General features: G+C 33.8%; 1 protein-coding gene across 5 annotated transcripts in view; it reads left to right on the forward strand.

Annotated features, from left to right (window-relative positions):
- The window catches only part of HDAC9 (histone deacetylase 9), a 733,933-nt gene extending 725,840 nt beyond the window's left edge, over positions 1–8,093 (forward strand). For all 5 annotated transcript variants that reach the window (XM_088018628.1, XM_088018630.1, XM_088018632.1 and 2 more), the window contains one exon: positions 6,410–8,093. The gene's annotated coding sequence lies outside the window, so the exon portion shown is untranslated. The remainder of the gene's footprint in view (positions 1–6,409) is intronic.
- The last annotated feature ends 11,166 nt before the right edge of the window (positions 8,094–19,259 follow it).

Raw genomic sequence — 19,259 nt, forward strand, 5'->3', positions numbered from 1 at the left:
GGAGTCCCAGGAGGAGAAGGTGACAGAAAATTTATTTAAAGTAATAGTGGCTGAACTTCCCAAACCTGAGGAAAGATTTAGATATCCTAGTTTATGAAGCTAATAGGTCAGCCCAAAATTCCAATCCAATATGATCTTAATAAAACAATAATAAAACTGTCTAAATCAAAGACAAAGAGAGAAATTAAAAAGTATCAAGAGAAAAAAAATTATACCAAGGAACTCTCATAACCATCAGTGGTTTTCTCAGCAAAAATCTTGCAAGCCAGGAGAGAGTATGATGATATATTCAAAATGCTGAAATTAAAAACCTGCCAACCAGAATAGTTTACTTAGCAAAGTTGTCCTTCAGAAATGAAGTTGAGATAAAAATTTTCCCAAGCAAACAGAAGCTGAGTTAGTTCATCACCACAACAACTGCCTTATAAGAAATGCTGAAAGGAGTTCTGTAAGCTGAAAAGAAAGAATGAAAATGAATAACATGAAAGAGACATAGAGTGGCTAAATGGATTTAAACAAACAAACAAGACCCATCTATATGCTGCCTACAGAAGAGTACTTTAGTTTTAGGGACACACATATGCTCAAAGTAAAAGGATGGAAAAAGATATTCCATGCAAATGGAAACCAAAATAGAGCAGGAGTAGTTATATCAGAAAAAATAGACTTTGAGTTTAAAACTGTAACAAGGTCATTATATAGTGATAAAGAGATCAGCTTATCAAGAGAATACAACAATTATATATGCATCCAACATCATAACACCTAAATATATTAAGCAAATACTAACAGATCTGAAGGGAATAATACACAACAATACACTAATAGTAGGAGACTTCAGTGTCCCACTTTCGGCAATGGATACATCTTCCAGACAGAAAATCAATAAGAAAACATTGGACTTGATCTATACTTCAGGACAAATGGATCTAATGGACATGTACAGAACATTTCATTCAAGAGCAGGAAAATACACATTTTGCTCAAGCGCACATAGAACACTCTCCAGGACAAATCACATGTTCTGTCACGAAACAAGCCTTAGCAAATTTTTAAAAACTGAAAATATACCAAGTATCTTTTCTGACCACAGTGGTATGAAATTCAGAACCAATAACAGGAGAAAAACTAGAAAATCCACAAAAATGTGGAAATTAACACACTCTTGAACAATTAATGGATCAAGGATGGAATCAAAAGAAAATAAAAAAATATCTTGAAACAAAAATGGAAACACAATATAACAAAATTTATGGGGTAAAGCAAAAGCAGTGTTAAGAGGAAAATTTATAGCAATAATTGCCTGAATAAATAAACTCAGACAACCTAACATTACACCTTAAAGAACTTCTAGGAAAACGATCAAACCAAGCCCAAAATTAGCAGAAGAAAGGAGATGACAAAAATCAGCAGAAATAAATGAAATTAGCAGAAATAAATGAAATAAAGAATAGAAAACAACAGAAAAGGTCAACAAAATTGAGTTGTTTTTTTAAAAAATAAAAAATTGGCAAACCCTTAGCTAGACTTACCAAGAAAGAAAGAGGACTCAAATAATAAAATTATGAATGAAAGAGGGTACATTACAACTAATACCATACAAATGCGTCATAAGAGACTATGAACAATTATATGCCAACAAACTGGATAACCTACACGAAACTGATAAATTCCTAGAAATATACAATATACCAAGACTGAATCATGAATAGAAAATCTGAACAGACCAATAATGAGTAAGTAGATTGGATCTGTAATCAAAATCCTCTCAACAAAGAAAATTCAGTCCCAGATAGTTTCACTGGTGAATTCTGCTAAACATTTAAAGAAAAAATAACAGCAGTTCTTCTCAAACTTGCCTAAAATATTGAAGAGGAGAGAACACTGTCAAACTTATTTTAATGTAGTCCACATTACCTCATTCCCACAGTCAGATACTATAAGGATTCTACAAGAAAACTATAAGCCAATACCCCTAATGAAATTTGATGCAAAAATCCTCAACAAAATACAAGCACTTTCAACTACACATTTAAAGAATAATTCAACATCATCGAGCAGGATTTATCCCCGAGATGGTTCAATGTGTATAAATCAATCACTGCGATACACCACATTACTAGAATGAAAGATAAAAATCATATGATCCTCTCAATGACAGAGAAAGCAACTGACATTTAATATCTTTTCATAATAAAAACTCTTAAGAAATTAGATATAAAAGGAACATACCTTAACATAGTGAAGGCCATATATGACATGCCCAAAGCTAACATCATACTCAACAGTAAAAAGTTGAATACTGTCCCTCTAAGATCAGAAACAAGACAAGGGTACCTGATCTCACTACTCCTATTCAGCACAGTACTGGAAGTAAGCAATTCCTATCAGAATTCCAATGGCATTTTCGACAAAAATAATTTTTAATAATTAAATTAAAATTTAATAATATGAAAAAATTCATATGGAATTTAAAAAGACCCTGAATAGCTAAAGTAATATTGAAAAAGAACAAAGGCATCCCACATCCTGAGTTAAAACTGTATTACAAAGCCACAGTAATCAAAACAGTATGGCACTGTCATAAAACCAGACACGTAGACCAATGGAACAGAACTGACAGCCCAGCAATAAACCCTCATTTATATCGTCAACTAATACCTACCAAGGGAACCAAGGATATTCAGTGGGGAAACAATCTCTTCAGTAAATGGGATTGAGAAAACTGGATATTCACCTGCAAAGAATGAAGTTGGACCCTATCTTACACCACTCACAAAAATTAACTCAAAATGGACTGAAGCCTTAACTGTAAGACCTGAAACTATAAACATAGTTATAGTTTAGAAGAAAACATAGGGGAAAAGCTTGATTTTGGTTTTGCCATGATTTTTTGGATATGACAAAAAGAAGAAAAAGCAACAAAAGCAAAAATAAACATGTGTAACTACATCAACCTAAAAACTTCACACCAAAAGAAACAATCAACAAAATGAAAAGGCAACCTATGAAATAGAACATATTTGCAAACCATGTATGTATGTGATATATGATGTATTTGTAAACCATGATACGTATATAAGGGGTTGATATTCAAAATACATATGGAACTCATACAATTCAATAGCAAAAAATAATAATTTGATTAAAAAATGGACAAAAGGGGCACCTGGATGGCTCAGTCATTAGGTGTCTGCCTTCAGCTCAGGTCATGATCCCAGGGTCCTGGGATCAAGCCCCGCGTCGGTCTCCTGCTCGGCAGGAAGCCTGCTTCTCCCTCTCCCACTCCCCCTGCTTGTGTTCCCTCTCTTGCTGTGTCTCTCTCTGTCAAATAAATAAAATCTTTAAAAAATGGACAAAAATAATAATTGGATTAATAAAATGGACAAAGGACCAGAACAGATATTTTTCTAAAGAAGACATGGCCAACAGGTATATGAAAAGATGTTCAGTATCCCTAATCAGTAGGGAAATGCGAATCAAAACCACAATGAGACACCATTTTACATCAGTTAAAATGGCTAGCATAAAAAAGACAAGGGATAACAAATGTTAGTGATGGAGTTTCCTCAAGAAATTCAAAGTAGAACTACCATGTTATACAGCAGTCTACCTTCTGGGTATTTATCCAAAGGAAACAAAAATCACTATCTTGAAGAGATATCTGTATGCTCATGTTCATTGCACTACTCACTATAGCCAAGACAAGGAAACGACCTAAACCTCTCTTTCCATTGATGGATGAATGGATGAAGAAAAGGTGGTATAAACTGCCAGCGGAATATTAATATTATTCAGCCATAAAAGAGAAGATTCAACATGGGTGAACCTGAGGGCATTATGCTAAGTGACATAAGGCACACAGAGAAAGACAAATACTTATCTGTATGAGCTCACTTATATGTAAAATCTAAAAACATTGACCTCGATATGTATATAAGATGATGGATGTTAACTAAACCTATTATGATAATCATTTCACAATAAATGTAAATCAAACCACCTTAAACTTATACAATGATATATGTCAAGTATTTCTCAATAAAACTGCAAAAGGCCCATGTTGAACTTACAGAAAGAGAGACTAGATAGTTACCAGGAGCTGGGAGTTGGGGGCAATAGGGCAATGTTGGTCAAAGTATACAAACTTTCAGTTAAAAGATGAATAAATTCCAGGGATCTAATGTAAGGCAAGGTGACTATAGTTAACAATATTGTATTGTATGCATGAAAGTTGCTATGAGATTAAATCTTGAATGTTCTTACCATAACAACAACAAAAAGAATGGTACTTAGGTGAAAGATGTGTTTTTGTGGTAAACATTTTATAATATATATGTGTATCAAATCATCACATTTTACACCTTAAATTTATATAATGTATATCAGTTGGATCTCAAAGCTGGAAAAATTTAAGAAAACTCAGTCTCCATTAGAGTACCTAGTTTGAGGATTCTACACCTATATTATCCACATATTCTTAGATGTAAATAAGTTTGCATGTCACATATTAATTAGCTACTTAAATGTTTTCTTTAAGAATTTTCTTCTCAGAATGCTGATAATTTTAGTTTGGAAAGATTTTAATAGAGTATGACTCATTTAAATAGCTTTTATCTTATATGGCAACTCTAAACACTTTCTCACAGCTTCCTTATCCAGTATACTCTTGGTCAGGCTATAACTTCGTAAGAAAGGATTTTTTTTTTTTTTGTGCTCCACGTAGACTCATTTGGAACTCCCTCATTTGGGTAATGTTAAATAATGAATAACTGATATTTTTCATTCTTTAGAGGATCCATTAAAATCCTTTTTATTACCATCTCATGGATAAAACCTATTTCAATATTTTAAATTTATTACAAAAACACTAAGTTAAAATGGCAACTACTTATAGATACATAGAAATCTTGGCTTTTTTTCCCTATAAATCTATAAAAAAACATAGCTAACTAGTCTTCATAAACAGCCATGTTTTAAACATGGCATTTTTTTCTAATATGAAAGTAACTCATTATAGAATACTGGCAAATATAAACTATATGAAAAAGAAAATGAAAACCACCTATCTATTATTCCACCACCCAAAGAGAACCATCACCCAAATATTGTGTTTCCTTAGTTTCCTGTGGTAGCATAGGCATAACTCTGTATCTTTGTGCCATTCACACAATATTATGTATGTGTTAGATGACAAAGGGACAAATCCAAAATATTAAATATGTAATGTCTCATAGTGTTTATTATTTACAAGTCAATTTTATCTCCTTTTTTTTTCCTTAACCTTCATTAATTCTGTTAGGAACATTTTTTCCCAGCGTTTTGAACCTGAAACCACCGCTTCATGGAAGTGTAGTTACAACATTAGCAATTGCAACATTAGCAAATCCTAGAGCTCAGATTCAAACTCAATTCTCTTGGCATCTCAAATCCCACTTTTCTTCCCTCGACAATCCAACTACTTCATGTATTTGGATTTCTGCTACAATCTGTCCCTTTGACTAAATTAAAAATCATTCTAAAAGTTTGGGGCACCTGGGTGGCTCAGTCGTTAAGCATCTGCCTTCGGCTCAGGTCATGATCCCGGGGTCCTGGGATCGAGCCCCGCATCGGGCTCCCTGCTTAGCAAGGAGCCTGCTTCTCCCTCTCCCTCTGCTGCTCCCCCTGCTTGTGTTCTCTCTCTCGCTGTCAAATAAATAAATAAAATCTTTAAAAAAATAATCATTCTAAAAGTTTGTCTTAAAACACCCTCAGAGTGTTACTAAATTAAGTTTAAATATCAAGTATAAATTTTCAAGCAATTAGTTTTGGTTTTGCCTGAGCAGAACACCCCACAGATGATGCCGAATAAAAACTATTTACACACTACTATAGAGCATTTCTTGTAAAAACGTTGGGTCTGTAGCAGCGATTTGCTAATCAAATTCAGAATTTGATTTGAAATGCCTCCGGCAGGCAGCCAATCCAGTTATGAAAAAACAGAAGCAAAAACTAGAGCCCTGGTGAGTCTCCTCCAGAAGCGAGCTGGGTCCTTTGCTCTCATTAGCAAACTGGTTCCATAGGAAATCATTGTGATTGCTCCTAAAATAAAATATTGTAGTTAATTTTTTCAATAAATTATTGGACTGTACTAGACACAAAACATGTACATTTCAGAATTTAGAATTATAAAATATTTTGACATGTTTTAATATAAACAGGAACATTTCCAGTGATTGCTTGGATCTAAAATGTTTTTCCACTTGACATTTGTTTATACTTCCTAGGAAAGAAACTCTATTTATGGATAACTGAATAACACAAATAAACATCAGAGAGAGCTGAAAAATCAGCTTTGATTATGCATGAAAATCTACAATGTCATTGTGTACTCTTATGCCGTATTCTGATTGCCTGTTTATTTTTACAGAACTGCTGGTGAGCCTATGGAAGAGGAGCCAGCCTTGTGAAGTGCCAAGCCCCCCACCCCCATATTTCCTGTGTGTGACATCATTGTGTATCCCCCCCACCCAGCACCCTCAGACATGCCTTGTCTGCTGCCTGGGTGGCACAGATTCGGTGTAACATAAACACTGGGCACAAAATTCTGAACAGCAGCTTCACTTGTTCTTTGGATGGACTTGAAAGGGCATTAAAGATTCCTAAAACGGAACGGCTGTGATTCTAAAGTTACAGTAAATCACGGTTGGAAGAAACTACTTCCAGCATACTTTTAATATGCTGGGTGACCCACTCCCAGGCCCAAAGTATGAACTAATGACATCCAGTACAGCATTAGATACTATTAATTATTATGGATGCTATGACAGCCAGTGAAATTTTGGGCAAAACCTGAGAAATACTCATTCCTGACATTCTGATCAGTTTCTTATTGGGTAATTTTTGTCAGTCTTAAATTGTTTATAGGATTTGCTTTCAACTATGAACGGATAGCAGTTCCCGACATATTGTTGTTTTGTTTTGTTTGTTTTTTGGCCTTTGGTTTAACACATTGTTCAACTCTTGCTAGTAAGAGTTCAGGATGGAGGAACTGGGATGAGGCTTTTTTCAGTAGAATAAACCATGCTATATCTCAAAGTCCAAATGCCAAAGGAACCTCATACTGTATGTAATGGTGCAATATTTTATGTCACAGTTTTTGAAAAAAATAACCCTATTTCACTAACATCCCTCTGTGTATTCTCACACATGGGAGATTTGCAACTGTATTGAGGATGAGGCCTCCCATCCCCCTCATACATCCCTTGCTCTGATAATAGTTTCAAGCATATGTTCCACCGAGGATGGTCTTAATTTTTTCCAAATCTCTCAAGAACTTAGTTCTCACTTTTCATCTTATTTCCTCCATCACATCCTTTCTTCTTACCTTTCATTATTCCTTCCTTATAGAAAAGCTAAAGATTACCTACAATCTCCCCAATTACTCAGGAGCTTTGAGTATTTCATTTATTTTATTTTTTACTGTTCAGGTTAACACAGTTGCTTGGCAGGATGTGTTCTTTTAGCGGTGACAGCATTGAGGTGAAGCAGTATCACTGAATTTTCTAGATCTTCAAAATGTGTTAATGAAGGCATTGCCTATTTGAGGTCACCTTGAATTGTGTTAACCTTGAAGTTGTGCCTTCCTGTGGAAAAAACATACACAAAACCACAAATTTAAACTTTACACATGTTGCCTTAATGTCAAAGGCTAAAAATAAAGGACATTTATTTCTGAGATTAAAAGTGGTTTACTAAATAGAACTAGGTTATGCCCCTACCTCCCAAAATTTTATTTCAATGTATAACTCAAACACCTAAAGACATTGATGTAGAGTACCTCGCAGTATTTAATATCAGACAATGCTTTTGAAAGAGTTGATGTTTCTTTTTATATATTTTCCTAACTCAAAGGATATATTAAAGCCATAAGTGAAGATTGTCATGCTTTTATTCAGAAATCTAAAAGAAACTTTAATTAAAACAAGGTTTTAGGGAAGGCCATGATATGAAAGATATAGAACAATATGGTTTTAGTTAAAGAGGACTCTAACCTGTAAATCAAAGATGAAAGATCTCACTCAAGTAGAATTATATAACTCCTTTTTGTTATATAGTCAGACCATATTTTTCATGCATTTAGTTTTTTTAGGATTACCATTTTAATTTTAAAGACTTTTACTACATATACAAAAATGGCTCAATACTTAGTTTAACATCTTAGAAATTTGAGATACCCTTTGAAATAGGAAATCTGAAATGGAATGTAACTCAGTATTAGGTAAAAATTAGTTTTATTGTGTAAGGGTAAGGTCAATCTAGATTCACAATAGTAATGAATTTTTGAAAAAAATTAATATTTTCAGAGAAATTCATGCCAATCATATTTGCTAGCTCTTGCTATTTTCTGTAATTGTTTGAGGAGACTTACTTACAGAAAACCAAATAGTGAAGCCAAAGGGAAAAAAAAGACACCACCCCCTTAACAAGGAAAGTTATATCATATTTTAATTGGAAACGTAATTGTGACTTTTAAAAATCAACTTCATAGTAACAAATCTCTGTTATTACTTTTAGTCCTCCCAGATATTTTTTTAGATATTGAATAATAAAATGAAACAGTATAGTGCAATCATACTAATTTACTGAAGTTTCCTATAATAATTTTGCCACATACCTGCTATACACAGCCATCAAACTGATAAAGCCAAATCACTAGGACATCTCCATGGTTCTTTAGATTTAAAACAGACACATTAATGAGTTAATCACACATCCTCCCATGTGATACTGTACCAAATTGGTTGCAGTTAGGGTCTTTAGGATACACCAAGAGGCAGATAAACTATGGAGAGGATTAATCACAGCTGAATGTAGTTGTAAGAACAGAATGCCAGTGCTTTTTGATTATACCGTTAAAAGCTGTAGTATAGCCCTCAGGGACAGAATGGAGGCTTTTGGAGAATATCAACGCTTCTTTTGAAATAGACCAGCACTTTTTAAAAGGGTGGTTTCACTTGGTAATAGTTTTCTTCACTTACACATTTAATTTTTATTACTCATAATAGTAGGAGGTTATTAGAATTCTCTGAACATTATCAATAATATATCTTTCTGATCCATACTTTGAAGGTTAAATACATAAGCTTTCTCACAGTCTCATAGCTCATACATGATGAATATAAATGATGACTTTTTAGAAATCAATTAATAAACAATCCTAGGGCTTAATAAGTTTTGATAATAAGTACAAAAAGAAAATTAATTTTCTCAATTTATAATATAGTACAATCCGGGATTGCATATAAAATTGAAAAACAGACAATTTTATTAGGATAATAAGTAAAATGGACTTCAAATGGTAATTGAGGTTATTTAATTATTGCTTAGTAAATAGGAAGAAGATTTTGAGATGAAGTATTTTAAGACATTTTTAACAAATTTACAACATCGATATTAGAGATAGAAATCCACTTTTGGAGAAAACAGAGATACTCATGAAAAACTATTACAAATCACATTTTCCATTACCAATCACAAGAATTGAAATCTTGCCTTCAGTTTTGACTATAACCCTTTGCAAAACTTTCACATACTCACTGAGGATACCAGAGGTACCTGGCTGGCTCAGATAGTAGAGTGTGCAAACCTTGATCTTGGGGTTGTAAGTTCAAGCCCCAATTGGGTGTAAAGGTTACTTAAAACTCTAAAAAAATCCAAAAACAAACAAACAAAAAAAAACATGGTGGGTTTGAAAGCAGGACGTTTCCTCATACAATTTCAGAAACTATAGGACTGGTCTCCTAACAGTTTAGTACTGTTTTATTTCCAAAGGTCATTCATAAAGCTTTGTGGATTTACTGGGTTTCTTCACAGACTCCATGTGGAAGTAAAATAGAATGAACATGTGGAAAGTCTCCTGGGAGAAAATTTCTCTTCAATCAGCACTTTTATACTTATTTTTTATGCCAGCATCTATGTTTAGGATGGTTTATTTAAATATTTCTTGCTGTTTTTCTTTTGAAAGTTTGCACTCAATTTGTCTCAGTGAAAGTATTAAATGTCTAATAGCCACAAAACAAACAAACCAAAGGTTTCTGTCTTAAAAGCAATTCATTCTGAGCTTGAAATAATCACTCTGTCAGAATTTGACATTGTCATTTCTAGCAGTATCTATCTTAACATTCTTTTCCCACGTCAGGAATGAAATCACTTGGCTTGCTGAGGAAATTAAAAAAAAAAGAAGAAGAAGAAGTAGGGAACAACACCTGTTCAACTATTCCATAAAGAGGGCATTTTCACCTCCAAAAGAAATGAAAACCAGATGATCTAAGCTAAGAAATGGAGGCATTTTATTGTTGTCTTCAAAACTGATCATCAACATGGTCATGATCTTCATCAGGTATCTTTTCTGTTCCCAGAGGACACAATTATATTTTGGTCTCCAGCAGTATTTTATACTATTTACTGACTTTTGAATGAAGTATTATGAGTATTACATCACCTGAATCAACACCATCACTGAAATATGTAAGTGCCTATGTGTGGCTTCTTTTCCTAGTCATATTTACATTGAAAATCATAGCTCTTGCCTCCTTGCTTTTATTCCATCAAATGCTTCATGAAACAAAGCAGGCTTGTTATGTGGTCCAGAGTATAAATTTTTTAGATGAACATGGTATACTCATACAGGACTCTAAAACTTGATTTCTCCAAATCAGCTACAGTCTCTTTTTTTTTTATGAAATGCATGGCTGGTTTTATATAATGGTTTATGCAACAACTGAGTCAGCTATAATATGCTGGAAATTGCTGGGTCAGACAATTTACACTTAGACTATTGATCTGGGGTTTTTTGGACTTGATTTCAGTAACAGAGTAATAGGAGTGTAACAATTTCTCAAACCATTTTCATTCTCAAACTGGAACTTCTAGCAAAGACGTGGTGAATCCACCATACAGTGCCAGTCTTTCTAACCAATAATTTATTTTCCACCTTTCTCTCCTTCCCTTGTCCAACTGCCAATACCAAATTGCCATATCTAAACTATCAGAGTAATTTCTTAAATCTCTATATTTCCTAGGTAGAAAAAACCTTGGCAACTTATCTTATGAACACTACTAGGTATATTTTGATTCATGCCAATTTATATAAACTCTAGTAGATACTCTTTATCTTCCTTTTTATCTCTTCCTTCTCAAGAACCACTTGACTTTTTTTACTGTTCTTATTTTAAAAGATAGATCCAGTTATTGTCTTTTGGCCTACAAGTTTGGACCTGATACTTTGTTTTATTAATACAGAATTTTTCTTTTGGTCTCAAATACAGTTTTCCACCATTCTTGGTACTGCCAATTGTGTTGTACTATTATCACACAAAGGTGATTGTACATATACTTTTCTTGCCCTTTGGATGATGCCTTTGTGAGTCAAACTCAGAAGCATAAACCCTAACCTGAAGAAAAAATGGCAGAAGAGTAATTTTAAATCAATATAATTTGGAAATAAGATATTATTTCCAGACTATTCAAAGAAAATTGGAGTTCTTTTATTTTTCTGTTTGGGCCTTAGGCACATTAGAGGCAAATGTTGCAACATCAAATAAAATAAGGAGGGTCAAATGTTTTGTGGGACAATGTAGTCGTGTCCTTTAGGCTTCATTTCAGTGCCCTTTCTTAGAGTTGGCATTTTATGACACTTGATATCTTGCAGCAATTTCAGGCTATTGCTTTTATTAACTTAAAATTGAGTAGAAACAAAGTAAAAGGACAACTGAGGAATTAGGAATTCTGAGATCTGAGGAGGAATCACACTTTTTTGGGGATGAAAAAATTGTTTTTAGATAAAAATCTACATATGCTTTTTCTAAATTTTAAGATTCTCAAACTTTTTCTGGAGGAGCAATGTCAGTGTCTATTTCCACAACAGCTGGGTTATATGAAATTGCCCTTTTAGTGGTTGCTAGGCATAAGAAGCATTCTGTTACAAGTGAATGATCATTTTGTAGATTATAGTCTCATCAGTTTGTGTCATTTGAAAGCAAATATCCTGATATTTCTAAACAAGGTAGGCAGGGCAGGCAAGAAACCAATATTTATTATTCTCATGATTAAACACTTTAGACCAGGCTTGTTGATGTGTATGCCAATAATCTGGAGTTTCTGGCTTTGTGTAAAATTAAAATGTCCTTTCTATTGTGGTCTGATATCTATTTCTGTAATAAGATCAGTTTGTTGTCCTCTGTGCACCAGTGGTTTTGCCCTTAATTTTTTTGGCTAGCATTCACCAAAAATCTGTCATCCAGAGCTGCTGAGAAAAATACATGTTGCCAAACTTCTTTTCTTAAAATTGTGCTGCCAGTGTTTTCCCAGATGTGAAAAATAATTATCTAATAAAGGATTAATATCTAATAACAATACCATTGTTTAACATGCTCATGGAATGTTTACCTTCTTTCTGATTCCTTTTTTGTATTTGAAAATATTAAATGGCTAATTCAATGGTGTGTTCCAAATTATTGTCAATGTTGTTAATGTTGTGATTCTCCTTCAAAGAGGATGAAAGATCCCCCTTTGTCTTGTGTTTTCTACTGAATTAGATTTTCCTCTAGTCCTAGTGTGAATAAAAGCTGTTTGAAATAAAAGTGTTCTTATTTGTCTACCTCCTTGGTGTTCACCATTAGACTCTGAATACTAGGTATTTGACAAGTATTTGTTGAATGAATAAAATATTAATTATAAATTACTGTGACATATACTGTTCCATTTTCAAAAACTGAAAGGATTATTTGCAAATAAATCTCCTTTATAATGTGAGAATTAACAAAAGAAGAAAAGTCAATTAAGACAGAGTTGTTCTTTGAATGTAATGTGCTGGTCAGGATAAAGAATAGTAGCTAACACTGGTTAAGCCCAAACTCGTGCCTGTTACTCTACTGTACTGAGCATTGTACCAGAATTATACTATTCATCTCATGACCTCTACATCATGTATCATTACTTCCATTTACAGACGAGGCATGGAGACTGAAAAAGATTAACTCATTTACTCACCCATTGTTAAAGATAGTAAGAGAAAGGCTTAAATCCTTATCTACATCTATCTAGCTCTAAAGTCTGTCCTCTCTCCAAATGGCAAAGATGGCATACCAAAGGCATTTTTTTAACTATAAAACTATGACTAACGTTCAGAATAGACTATATACTCAGTCTCTGCTAGCCTTATGATTTTATTAAATTATCATCTTAAATGGATTTGGTAATTGTGGCTAGGTTTGTACAGTAAGTACAAGTTACAAAACAGTTTTTCCCCCTATTTCAACATCTTTCTTTAGTCTAGCCAATAACCCTAAGATGTCTTTGGAATACATATTTCAAAAACTCGAAATCTATTCCAAGACCAATACTTATTTTTGTATATAACCCCCTGCAATGTTTAACAGTCTAAAACATAACTGTTTCCAGTGGACAATGGCTTGGATTCTTTCTGGGAAAAGAGTAATATTTTGTCTAACAGAAAGTAAACTTGAGATGGAGTGGGTGGGTAGAGTCGGTTTCAACGATAAACACCTTTGCTTTAATCAGATTTATCAAATGGCAAATGTTACTTCATGGTTCTTTGTTTCTTTTAAGTTTCCATGGTGAAAAAAGAGCAATTGAAAATGTGGAGTATAAGTAAAAAAATGAGAATGAGTGTATTATTTTTAAAAACTAGTTTGTAGTTAAAAATAGAAGACTCAAGAATTTCTTTTGCTACTTACACTTTTGGAATTATTTGACTCAAAGTACTTCCAAATATTGCAGTTACTCCTCAGCTTTGTAATATCAATATCAATTCCCATGGTCCTTCCAGTTGACCATAAATGGATGATTCCCCACATATCCTAATAAGTACTTTGGAAAAGACTGATAGTTGCTCTTTCAAATGTCATAGAATAGGGGAACAAGATTCAGAGAAGGAGGTGAATGAATTCCCATTTTTAATATTTAAAAAGCTAGAGATAAAATAAAGATTGCATTTACCTTAGATCAAGTCAAATTTTTTGAGTCCTTACTATATTTAGAAAAGGCACTATTAACTTACTATTGAAAGCTATAGGGGCACCTGGGTGGCTCAGTCGTTAAGCGTGTGCCTTCAGCTCAGGTCATGACCCCAGGGTCCTGGGATCGAGCCCCGCCATCAGGCTCCCTACTCGGCGGAGAGCCTGCTTCTCCCTCTACCACTCCCCCTGCTTGGGTTCCCTCTCTTGCTGTCTCTCTACGTCAAATAAATAAATAAAATCTTAAAAAAAGAAAAGCTATATAGTACATGTAAAATTTGATAGAGTCCCACATACATTTTTTGCTTTTTCCCCAAAAAAAATCATTCCAAAAGACTAAGATTTAAAAACTTAAGATGTGATAAAGTATATCAACTTAGTGATGTAATAAAATTAATTTTTGATTAATTATACATTTATGAAGATTTGATTAGATATCAAGACTTTATATCCATTGTAAATGAGGTTTTTGCCCTTTAGAATCTATTTTTAGTGTGCTCTCTTTTTCTCCATTGCTATTTATTTTAGTTGTTTATTTTTAAAATAAATATATTAATAGTTATTAAATCCTTAGTCTGGGCTCTAATTTAAATCTCAAAACACTCCCTTGAGAGGAATAATTTAATAGATAAAGAAATTGAGGCTTAACTGCCAGAAAAAAGCCTATCTTCTTTACTGCTATCCAAACGATTATACTCAATGTAACCAGCATTCACTGAATGCCTACAATATGTTGGTAATTGTTCTCATAATAGCATAGAGAATAACAAGAAAATTGGCAATATGACTGTATAAAAGAAATGAAAGTTTCATGAGAACTCCCTCTTATATAGCTACAAAAGAAATACTACCAAAGAATAGATTTGGGTTTAGAATTGTGTGATACTAAGGCTTTAAACAAAGTGTCACCTTTCTCCATCGAATTATGACATAGAGGCAGACAGAATACATAGGAGAAATATTTGTTCTCTAAATTATATGTAATTACATTCACAGGAAGATTTGGGCAAAGATCTATCAAAAGAGTCGATATGATTTAAGGCGTTTATTAATGTCCCTTTCATCCCTAATGTCTACCAACCCTAATGTCAATATTCAATTAAAAGTATATAATGTTGAGAATTAGAAAAAGATTAAATTTGTAGAGACCCTAAAAATCCCCTTAGAAATTGCTTTCTAAATTGTAAACATTTGCATTTTTGTCGTTATTTCTTTTTTTAAATCAGTTAATTATAATTTCTGTGCAAGTCCCAGATAATCATGTTCTTCAATAACCATTTCTGCTTTATTTCATTTGCCCTTTAATGAAACATAATTTCCAACCTCTTTTACTTTTTAAAGCAATGATCTTGATAAATGATACTCTCAGTTCTTTCATCAGACCCCAAATCCTGATAGGCTGTACCACTCTCATCAAACAGACTGTATTTATAGAGGGTCTCTGTGCCATTAAACTTGCTGCCACTTTGAAGTTTGAATTTCCCCAGTTTAAAATTCAGCCCAGGGGTGCCTGGGTGGCTCAGATGGTAAAGCATCTGCCTTCAGCTCAGGTCATGATCCCAGAGTCCTGGGATCGAGCCCTGTATCGGGCTCCTGGCTCAGCGGGGAGTCTGCTTCTCCCTCCGCCTCTCTCCCTGCTCATGCTCTCTCTCTCTCTGTATCTCTGTGTCTCAAATGAATAAATAAAATCTTTAAAAAAAAAGTAAATTAAAATTCAACCCATACTTAACTAAATGCATTCTTCTTTTTTTATTGTTACATGTATGTCTCTCTCTCTCAAGACCTAGCAATCCCACACAGTCAAAAACGCTGCTTTGCAATTAGTGAATATTATAAAAGAATAGCTAGATATAAGGAAATAGTCCCTTCTTGTCACTACTCCTTTAAGCTCAATGGAAAATGAATGGAAAACTATATAGAGCCCCATACTATAAACTGTTATAAAATCACTGTCCTTTCTGTTGAGATCAAGCCTAGTCAGGTATATAGAGCTTTAAGAAACAATTTTAAAAGCAGCCAAGTATATGAATCTTGTTTACTCTCAAGTTTGGTTGATGTATTCCCAGAGAAGAAAATACAGAACTGAAAATCCAGACTTTTGGTCTCCAGACCCATTTCTACCATAACCTAGCTTGTGATATTGGGTAAATTCATTATCTTCTCATGGCCTTAATTTATTTTTTCCCTTTAATTAAAGCTTTGAAAGTTAAACATTATACTTCTGTTATTTTAGGAAAATTATATGTTATATTTCTATTATTTTAGTGGTTACTTATATTATTGAAATGCCCACTTGACTTAATATTACTTAGTCTTAATCATCCATCTCTACTTTCCCCTGACAGAATACAAGAGACTTAATTTGCGTTGATTCCTATATACACTATTTTATTATGTCTTATTTATGTCTTATTATTTCACTTTGTTTCTGAACCTTGGTTTTATTTATAACAATATTGTTTTAATACAGTGATTAATATTTTCTATTTGTGACAACAATAATCATAGTAAGCCAGTAATTATTGAGATTTCATTATGTTTGCCAAATTTCTTGCTCAATAATTTTGCTTGCACCCCATTTTTTTCTTCTTTCAGAGTTGGAGTGATTAATGTTCTCCTACTTTCTCTGTCTGAAATGTATTTTTTTGGCCTCACTCTTAAATAATATGTTGGCCGAGTATAAAATTCTAGGTTGCGAATTATATTTTTCTCAGCACAATGATAACATCATTTTATTGTAGTCTTACCACTACTTTAGCTACCAAGTTGTCTGTAATTGTCTAATTATTTTTCCTTTGAAAATAATCTCGTTTTTCCCTCTAGATCTATTAAGATCATCTCTGTAAGAAGGTGTGATCTTTGTGTTTATCCTGCAAGAGACTTGTTCTTAAATCTGAAAATTAAATTCTTTCTTCTTTCTGAGTACTCTAAGTTATTTATGACTGAGTGTAGCCCCCTCAGTCTTCTATTTCCTTCTTCTCTCTCATTGGATGTAGCTCTTATTAGACCCATATTGATAGGCCTCACTGTACTTTTTGTCCATAAACTTGCCTTTTCCATTTTCCATCACATTGTCTTTTTATGCTGCCCTCCGCAAATCATTCAGGTCTAATTTTATGCATTTCCATCCTATGAAGTTTAACATTCAGAGACCACATTATTCATTTTAAAAGACGTACTCACTTTTTTTTCAATATTCCATTGTCCTGATTTCTTGTTTTCTTATTGCTCAGACTTCTTGTTTTACATTTCAATTATTTTCTACATACTTAATTTATAGTGTCTATCAGCGTTTTCTATGATCTCAAGTACTCAGGCATTGTTTAAATTGGTTTATTTACTCTTTTGAAAATGTTTTATTGTGAATTCATGTTCAGTGGGCTTTTACCTGTGGAAATTCCATGTTACCTGGATTGAGGACATATCCCTCTTGAGCAGTTTTTGATTTTCTTCTGGCATGGATCTCAGGGGTGTTACCATGTAGGACTATTTTGATATTCATTTTGCTGCTTGTAGGTTCGTTGACCAAATAACTAATATGAATTTAAATCTCAAATCTATGTGCAAGCTTACCAATCATCGGGAGAAACTTTTTTTCCCACCCAGTGTCCACAAAGAAATTACAGCTTCCTTGTCATTCTGTTGTCTGTGGGCAAATATATTTTTTAATCTACTCTACCACTTAGCAGGTCACCCTTTCAAGGATCCTCTCTAATTGTGACCATGTGAGTGCAGGATGGGTTTCTCAGTTCCAATTTTTTGCCGCAGGAAGTCCCAAGTGTTCATCTCTGTATAGGTATTAAAACATAAGCCCTTGGGTAACTTACACTGGCAAATCCCTATGACCCTATCTCAAGCCCATGGCAGCATCAGCTCTCTCACCTGCCGCTCTTATTTTCAGTGCCTTCTTCCTTACTGGTACTTGGAGGTTTTGCTGGCTTTGGTGAATTTATCTGTACATTTAAAAGAATTTTTCATCTGGTTTTTCTTTATCTTTGTGGCAGACGTGCTATGCTTTAACTGGTCCTTTCACACCAACAGTACTGAAAGTGGTCTCAGACTCTTTCTGTGAAATGAGAGCCCTGGATATCTAATCTCTATAGTTTTGTTTAGCTCTGGTATTCCATGAATTCTTCATATGCACGAAATTGATGTTTAGTTTCTGAAACCGCTGGTCTTCTACTGCTTAAGAGAGCTCCTCACTCTGGGTAATTAGAGTTACTACCATAAGCATTTTTCACAAACCTAAAATGATAAGAGTTTGCAGACTACCTCAAAAGAGAAAAGGAAGTTAGAAGCACTTATGCTATCTGCAGAGATTTAACTACTCCTAATTATTTGCTGTTCCTACGCTCTGAAAACTACCTGACAATGCAGTGCTGGTAGTCCATCTTTGAGTTGTGCGTGCTTAATCTCACTGTTGGTAGCAAATTTGAAGAGGATGGAATAGTAGTGAGTTCCACTTGTCTGAACCTTAGAAGTAAGGATAGGGTTACATGGACATCATTTTCCTGTCTCTCAAAACATGACAGGGAAATAGATACCCGTCACATGTCAGAGAGTGAAAGATTTGGGCTAATGCTTGGCAGGAATATACATAGCTGAGGTTTCATTTCTTTGCTCTCTAGTACACACTGTGGCCATGTTAAAGTTCAGGCTTCACATTCCTTTCTGGTGAAAAGGGATTTAATGAATATGCTACACGTTCTTCTAGATGCTAAATGGCATGCGTCTTCCTCTCATTTTGGCTACCCCTTTTGGAATACCTTGGATATATTGTACATGGGTATCTTTCCAACTAAAAAGTACTTACTGAGAAGGAAGAGAAATCATTGCTGTGGGACAAAAACAATTTTCCTCAAAAAAGAATGTACAAGCACACAAAAAAGATGTGGGATTTTTATGAATCATATCCTGTAATTTTTCACTTTTTTCCAGCTACCTCCTTCTTAGAACAGAATCCAAGAAAACCAAAGAAAACTATTTGTACTGTGAGCAAAAATTTTGCCAAATTGAATTACATAATTCATCTAGCAGATTTGATGAGTTCCTGGATGCAATTTGCAAATTTGCATTTTGGGCACAAGGAAATAATGCATTTGTTATATATGAGAAAACACAGTGCTTATTACAAAACCATATTTTGTAACTGCTCAGGAATGTCTCTGTATATATGTGTAGTATATATACTTAGGCATGAAACTTGGCTATTTATCATGTATACTTCAGGATATTTGACAG

Source organism: Eumetopias jubatus, unplaced genomic scaffold (genome assembly GCF_037043125.1).
Source record: "Eumetopias jubatus isolate StellerSeaLion01/CBP00866 unplaced genomic scaffold, mEumJub1_p1.0 scaffold_14, whole genome shotgun sequence".
Lineage (NCBI taxonomy): Eukaryota > Metazoa > Chordata > Mammalia > Carnivora > Otariidae > Eumetopias > Eumetopias jubatus.